Source organism: Schistocerca nitens, chromosome 6, assembly GCF_023898315.1.
Source record: "Schistocerca nitens isolate TAMUIC-IGC-003100 chromosome 6, iqSchNite1.1, whole genome shotgun sequence".
NCBI classification, from domain to species: Eukaryota; Metazoa; Arthropoda; class Insecta; order Orthoptera; family Acrididae; genus Schistocerca; species Schistocerca nitens.
The window spans coordinates 268894895-268903134 of NC_064619.1; the positions used below are offsets into that span (position 1 = coordinate 268894895).

Below are 8240 nucleotides of genomic sequence, written 5' to 3' on the forward strand. Positions count from 1 at the left end.
TGGATGTGATCAAGTGAATGCACGCAAAACTGAAAGCATAGTAAAAGAACTATTAAAGAGGATGAACATGACACGCCTTGAAAACAGAATATGAAATTTGCGGCAAAGGAAAACCAGGAGAACTGCGGTCAAGATATTGATTTCAAGAACGTACGAATGCTAGCCGAGGAATGCAATATATATGCAAGGAAAGTACTAGATGCAGCTGATGTTTCTTAGAACAAAAGTAACTTCAAAAGGGACGACGGCAATAAACTTCTGCCGGCCGCTGTGGCCTAGCGGTTCTAGGTGCTTCAGCCCGGAACCGCGCAGCTGCTACGGTCGCAGGTTCGAATCCAGCCTCGGGCATGGATGTGTGAGATATCCTTAGGTTAGTTAGGTTTATGTAGTTCTAAGTCCAGGGGACTGATGACCTCAGATGTTGAGTCCCATAGTACTTAGAGCCATTTGAAACATTTTTCGAATAAACTTTCAATTTAGTGGTTGCCCGCCATCTAAGAAGTAAATACTAGCCAGCCACGACGCACGAGGAGTGAAAACTACTCCCAGGGAGCGCTGCAGTGCGAAAATAATATTTTGGTAAACATCCCCCTTCTCTTTCGCTTCCTGTTTCACTACGTATCAAATGAGGATAGTCAACAATCAGAAAAATTTCAGGCAGTAACCCCACTTCTTCAGAACGGGGGTGGTAAAACTTTTTCACAGTTGAATGTGCCACTGGTCTTTGACAGTGTTCGGAAAACGAGAGACACAACAAGATCTCAGGAGAGGGATCGAAACGTCGGTTGTGTAGAAAAAAGTTATGAAGAATATGATTCGGCGCAATAAAATAAAAAATTTCACTTTCAGTATGGTAATTAATTGCGTTAATGAAGGACATATGTTTGTAATGTTCATGATTATATATTCCCAGCCTTGCGCTTCACCTTTGTCTATAGCAACGCACTAGAAACGCCCTTTCCCGGATTCTCGGATTATATTGCCGCAGCTGGTAATGTGGCTCAAGGAAAGACTCCACAAAATACAGCTCTTCGTAATTTTCCCTTACGTAGATAATCACCATAAAATCCGTAATTTACGAAATTCCCAGCGAAATATCCCCACGCACTCAGGTAGAAAGGAGCCAGATTAAACCATCAGCAGACAGAAATTAGAGGACGTAGCGAGTGTTTACGAAGGAAGAGAGTATTAACTGTGTAAAAGGGGCGGATATATGCGGGCACAACTGCTAAAATATGAAACAAACCGTTCCGCGTTGTACAGCTTGATTAAGGAGGCAAATTCACAGTTGAATGTTTTATGGAAGCTGCGGGTGTAAAGCAACGGCTTCCAGTAACTACGAAGGTAACAGTAGTCAGGTACTCGCCACAAGAAAGAGCAGTAAAACGAAAATGTTTTTGTTAAGTTGGAGCATGTAGAAGCAAAAACAGAATACGCTGAATTCACTGAGGCAGCTGAAGCCTTATAACAAAGTGATCAGATTCAAAGGCTACAGACACGGTCTAAATAAAGGACCTGATGTTCACTGTGCGCAATTCTATTAACCCATTAAGTAGGTAGTTGTGCGCGCGGCACTTCCTCAGAAAGTAATTTGCGCCGATGCGCCCTGGCGCGAAGCTGCTGTGTACTTCTCTCACACATCCAAGTTTTCCTTCATGTTTTCATTTTTTTAATCTAAATTGATACTGGGTGAGAATGAATAAAGTATGTTGCCGAATTTACTTTCAGTATGAAACATTTTAAAGAAAGGTGCTGCACGCAAGGAAACTTCGCAGTCTACGCACCAGTACGAAGTCTCTTTGCGAAGGCCTTTTCTTGGCGCACCACACACTTCTTTGTTGGTCTTTACTTTGTTGTGGGCGGCACAACGTCTGGGTAATGCCTGGCTGTAAGACGTGTTGCTGTCGGTGTTCGAGGTCGGCAACCTACATCTACATCTACATTTATATTCCGCAAGCCACCCAACGGTATGTGGCGGAGGGCACTTTACGTGCCACTGTCATTACCTCATTACCTCCCTTTCCTGTTCCAGTCGCGTATGGTTCGCGGGAAGAACGACTGTCTGAAAGCCTCCGTGCGCGCTCTAATCTCTCTAATTTTACATTCGTGATCTCCTCGGGAGGTATAAGTAGGGGGAAGCAATATATTCGATACCTCATCCAGAAACGCACCCTCTCGAAACCTGGCGAGCAAGCTACACCGCGATGCAGAGCGCCTCTCTTGCAGAGTCTGCCACTTGAGTTTATTAAACATCTACGTAACGCTATCACGGTTACCAAATAACCCTGTGACGAAACGCGCCGCTCTTCTTTGGATCTTCTCTATCTCCTCCGTCAACCCGATCTGGTACGGATCCCACACTGATGAGCAATACTCAAGTATAGGTCGAACGAGTGTTTTGTAAGCCACCTCCTTTGTTGCTGGACTACATTTTCTAAGCACTCTCCCAATGAATCTCAACCTGGTACCCGCCTTACCAACAATTAATTTTATATGATCATTCCACTTCAAATCGTTCCGCACGCATACTCCCAGATATTTTACAGAAGTAACTGCTACCAGTGTTTGTTCCGCTATCATATAATCATACAATAACGGATCCTTCTTTCTATGTATTCGCAATACATTACATTTGTCTATGTTAAGGGACAGTTGCCACTCCCTACACCAAGTGCCTATCCGCTGCAGATCTTCCTGCATTTCGCTACAATTTTCTAATGCTGAAACTTCTCTGTATACTACAGCATCATCCGCGAAAAGCCGCATGGAACTTCCGACACTATCTACTAGGTCATTTATATATATTGTGAAAAGCAATGGTCCCATAACACTCCCCTGTGGCACGCCAGAGGTTACGTTAACATCTGTAGACGTCTCTCCATTGATAACAACATGCTGTGTTCTGTTTGCTAAAAACTCTTCAATCCAGCCACACAGCTGGTCTGATATTCCGTAGGCTCTTACTTTGTTTATCAGGCGACATTGCGGAAATGTATCGAACGCCTTCCGGAAGTCAAGAAAAATATCATCTACCTGGGAGCTTGTATCTAATATTTTCTGGGTCTCATGAACAAATAAAGCGAGTTGGGTCTCACACGATCGCTGCTTCCGGAATACATGTTGATTCCTACATAGTAGATTCTGGGTTTCCAGAAACGACATGATACTCGAGCAAAAAAATGTTCTAAAATTCTACAACAGATCGACGTCAGAGATATAGGTCTATAGTTTTGCGCATCTGCTCGACGACCCTTCTTGAAGACTGGGACTACCTGTGCTCTTTTCCAATCATTTGGAACCCTCCGTTCCCCTAGAGACTTGCGGTACACGGCTGTTAGAAGGGGGGCAAGTTCTTTCGCGTACTCTGTGTAGAATCGAATTGGTATCCCGTCAGGTCCAGTGGACTTTCCTCTGTTGAGTGATTCCAGTTGCTTTTCTATTCCTTGGACACTTATTTCGATGTCAGCCATTTTTTCGTTTGTGCAAGGATTTAGAGAAGGAACTGCAGTGCGGTCTTCCTCTGTGAAACAGCTTTGGAAAAAGGTGTTTAGTATTTCAGCTTTACGCGTGCCATCCTCTGTTTCAATGCCATCATCATCCCGGAATGTCTGGATATGCTGTTTCGAGCCACTTACTGATTTAACGTAAGACCAGAACTTCCTAGGATTTTCTGTCGAGTCGGTACATAGAATTTTAATTTCGAATTCACTGAACGCTTCACGCATAGCCCTCCTTACGCTAACTTTGACATCGTTTAGCTTCTGTTTGTCTGAGAGGTTTTGGCTGCGTTTAAACTTGGAGTGAAGCTCTCTTTGCTTTCGCAGTAGTTTCCTAACTTTGTTGTTGTACCACGGTGGGTTTTTCCCGTCCCTCACAGTTTTACTCGGCACGTACCTGTCTAAAACGCATTTTACTACTGACGTCCCTTGTTGTGGTGAAGACATGGCCAGCTGTTCGCCAAGACTAATCCTGAAGCTCATTCTACTTCGTTCACCGCCATGCTTCTCGTGTAGAACATATGCATTGAGGAATGCAGTGTCCAACAAGTGACTGAAAAGAAGTGACTGAAAAGCTTCTGCTAAAATTTTTTCAGCCTGCTCGTGACCATCTGGCAGCTCTGCGACTAAGAATCACACCTATCCACGCCCCCATATTCTTGTTCTAATTAACGACAATATGTGGCTTTTAACGATTCCTTTCTTCGACAAAACTGTGTTGTCACGGAAGGCGCTAACCATAACAATCGCTTTTTTTGTCCTTCCATTTCTTTACTATCTGCTTGCCTCTGTAGCCTGGTATGTACTCTCCTTTCTTCAGTTTCCTTTTTTACGAAGTCGGGGGACCTTTCCCGGTCTTTCCGCTTTGTGCCCACAACGTCGGTTGGTTTGTACACCAAATCTGGACTTCCGTACCAGTTGTCAAGTTAAATGCAATGCCATTCCCGTGTAGATCATCTGCAAGCTCCAAAACAGTTCGAGAGGTTATATTTCTTCTGCCCTTACCAGTGTAAATAATAATATCTCACACACATCCCGAACTGCTTACACAGAATGCCGGATCTGCTGCGTTTTGATGGAATAAAACTGCTTACATCCAAGTCCTTTCCAGAGCTACAACGATTCGTCAACAGTGATGTTCCTTTGTGGGATGTATACGGATCTGAATTTACGCCGCAAATGTTCCAGAATCGGGTGAATTTTGAATAGTTTTCTGTTCATATTGCCTAGTCAATGGTACGAGGTATTGTATGCAAAGTATAGGAATTTCAGTAAAAGATGGAACTGCTTTTCACTCATCAGTTTCCTGAAGAAAGGTAAGTCAACTGATCTTTCTTTGAAAACTACGTATTGTGTTCTTGTTTGTGAAGAATTCCTCGAAATATGAGCATTCCAATAAGCGTTTTACCTCATTCCTTGAAACATCCTGCCAACTGCTAACCATGTAGCGCGCTGCTAAATTGTGATGAGAAACTACGAGCTGTTGTCTATAAAATTTTGTGTGTTCAGCTATTATTTTGTGCAAAGCATCATTCACAAAACAAACAAAACAGCTCATCGGTTCATATTGTTTTAGAGGCAAAACTGTACCACTATTACCGCTGAACAAATATTGATCACGAAGTGAACTAACACCGACAGATGCACTAGGTACCATCTGCAGTAGTAGTGTCTCGTCAGATGTTTCTGAATCGAAGTGACTTTGACTCTCAACAGCCATATCTTGAAAACTTTCAGAACTCTCACTGAAATTGTCGCCACTTTCTAAAAGTAGGTGCTGTATCTCCGAATCTGACCAACGACTTCTTTTCATCATTGCAAAATATCACTCACTAACGCGACTGTCAGCGCAGGTGGAAACGGCGCGCTTTTGCGGCTGCTTCACGGGACGCGTAGTGTCAAATGGCTCTGAGCACTATGGGACTTAACATCTATGGTCATCAGTCCCCACGTAGTGTCGATGCGCGATCGAGTAGACAATGTTAAAAGCACGACTCACACACGGGCGTGAGTCGTGCTTCGGTAGCTCAGTTGGTAGAGCACTTGCCCGCGAAAGGCAAAGGTCCCGAGTTCGAGTCTCGGTCGGGCGCACAGTTTTAATCTGCCAGGAAGTTTCATATCAGCGCACACTCCGCTGCAGAGTGAAAATCTCATTCTGGAAACATCCCCCAGGCTGTGGCTAAGCCATGTCTCCGCAATATCCTTTCTTTCAGGAGTGCTAGTTCTGCAAGGTTCGCAGGAGAGCTTCTGTAAAGTTTGGAAGGTAGGAGACGAGGTACTGGCAGAAGTAAAGCTGTGAGTACAGGGCGTGATTCGTGCTTCGGTAGCTCAGTTGGTAGAGCACTTGCTCGCGAAAGGCAAAGGTCCCGAGTTCGAGTCTCGGTCGGGCACACAGTTTTAATCTGCCAGGAAGTTTCATATCAGCGCACACTCCGCTGCAGAGTGAAAATCTCATTCTGAATGTTAAAAGTAGCCCTCAATACTCGGTGTTGCCTGAAGAGAGCTGCCATATTGTGGTCGAAGTTCCAATAATACTACAGTTTCAAAGGCAGGCTGATGTCCCGTCGTTTCCTTTAGCTACTAAAAACAGAACGCAGCAGGCGGATTTATCCGCCGAAACCACTATGAATTATCAGAGCGTGGAAGTATATATCCGTTACCCCCGCTCAAAGGGTTTAGGCACTCCCTGCGTGTTGACAATGGTCCTGCCTGGCTCAGCAACAGCGCTAGTTTGACCAAGTAAAGCGATGATTTGTTCAGGTATTAGATTTGTATTCTGAAATATATAACGTGCTCTGAACTGAACTTTCACTAACGATACAGAAATGATCATAGCTGGTGGGACACATGGCTCGATTTCGAGGGGAGTGGTAGTGTTACTGCTGCACTACTGTTAACGCACCGATACACTGCTGCCGACCAGTTCAAACTTAGTCACGACAACATTGAACGCTGGAGGTTGATGTGGTTACTGTAGCTTCCGTTTACACACAGATCATATGTTTACTATATTCTTTCCAAGATCTTTATCTTCTTCAAGTTACATCTCATCTTGAGGCACTCACTGGTGTAGAAAAATTATGTTTTGGCGACGTTGTCGAAGATCCTTACTTTGACAATGCAGTGGATGCAATCCCTGTTGTCGATACTTTTCATCAATCCATACACTCTTTTCAGCTTTAGCATTCGATCTCCAATAACTTCAAACGATCCTCATCCGCGGAGCTTCTTTTGCATCACGCTCTGACCTACTGCGACAGCAGTTGCTATCCAAACATACAAATGAGCATTTTGAGATTATGATGCAATAATGAGACGTTCAAGGCAGAATTCTGTGTTTCACAATGCATGTTTGCTCTTGGCTCTTTACTTTTGGCAGTACCGAATGGCAAAAAGGTTTTAAGCACTGGATAAGGGGATAACATAGTGCCGAGACATGTTGTGATAAATATATCACACATTAGACGACTGGTGTGCATCATTCTCTTTATTGACCCACGAGACAGTTGTACAACGGCTTCACACGAGACAGCAGGTCAGATTTTATCTGTTATAGCCTGAACAGTCAGTAATAAATTTATTCAAGCAACGCCATCCTCAACTGCAGGTTGTTGTTCTTGGTGTATGATTCAAAGAAGTCAAATTCTGGTACAAATAAACGCACTGCACTTAATTTCTAAACTTCTACTTGAGGTGCAATTAAGGAATTTTACCAGTGGATTCATAAATGTTATCACCATTGTAGACTACTTTACTGAGCTTAAACATATGTACTAGTCTAAGTTTAAGAAAATTTTCTATTACTTAGTTCTTGCATCACTATACACGGGCGTTGCAACAGAACGTTTTCGCTGTTTTCCTCACCCTTGCACTTTTTACGTGAATCTACATTTTGCATTTCATGTACCTGATTATGTCTTCCATTCGAGCTTCCTCTGACAACAAGCATTGGCATTCCTCTGTTTTACGAATGAGATTGTGTCCGGGTTCCCCCGCAGAGTTTCCTAAACACTTGCTTTTCACAGAAGGAGCTGCAGTTCTAGATTTAGTCTGCTTTTCTTCGGGTATCTTTCTTTTCCTTTTTTCTTCTTTATTTCCATTTGGTGCTCGTGAGTTTACAGGCACCTTAGCTAGGCATTGACGTTTTGCTTGGAGCTCTCATCATTGACGTTGATTTCGGTAATATTTCTTGGATGGCGTTCAGTGCATTTTTTGTGTGCCGTTGCTTGTTCCGCATTGAAATTACGGGACAACCCGTTTAGTTCCGTAATGACGAACGCAATTTTTTTTTATGTCTGACAGGCATAAACCAGATACAATATCTTCAAATGTAAGAATATGCTCTACTAATTTGTTTTCTAGTTCATTGGAAAAGACTTTACTGGTGCCAAACTCTTCTATATACCAGTTTGCATTTTGGTTTTTATTTCCATCAGGCCTCCTAATTTTTAGCTCAGGCTAATTGTATGTGCATTTACATTCATTTAATCCATGAACGCTATCTGGCTGTACCTTTACAGCTAAATACAAACATCTGAGTTCTGCTTTTCATAACACATTTATGTTGTCACAGCAAATTTACAATAATTGTTTAATTAACAACTTAGGATGAAAAACACACCCAAAAGTGACTATACCATTTCTATACATCATACTGCACTACTAATTGAAAAATGTTGGAAACTTGGTAAGGCAGCAAGATTTTTGCCACCATACATTTAGTATTGTGTATATTATTTTCAG

The 8240-nt window shown here is 42.9% G+C and overlaps 1 non-coding gene across 1 annotated transcript; it reads left to right on the forward strand.

Annotated features, from left to right (window-relative positions):
- The first annotated feature begins 5513 nt into the window (after positions 1 to 5513).
- On the forward strand, positions 5514 to 5588 carry Trnas-cga (transfer RNA serine (anticodon CGA)). The gene has a single exon. It is a non-coding gene; the product is annotated as a tRNA-Ser (tRNA).
- The last annotated feature ends 2652 nt before the right edge of the window (positions 5589 to 8240 follow it).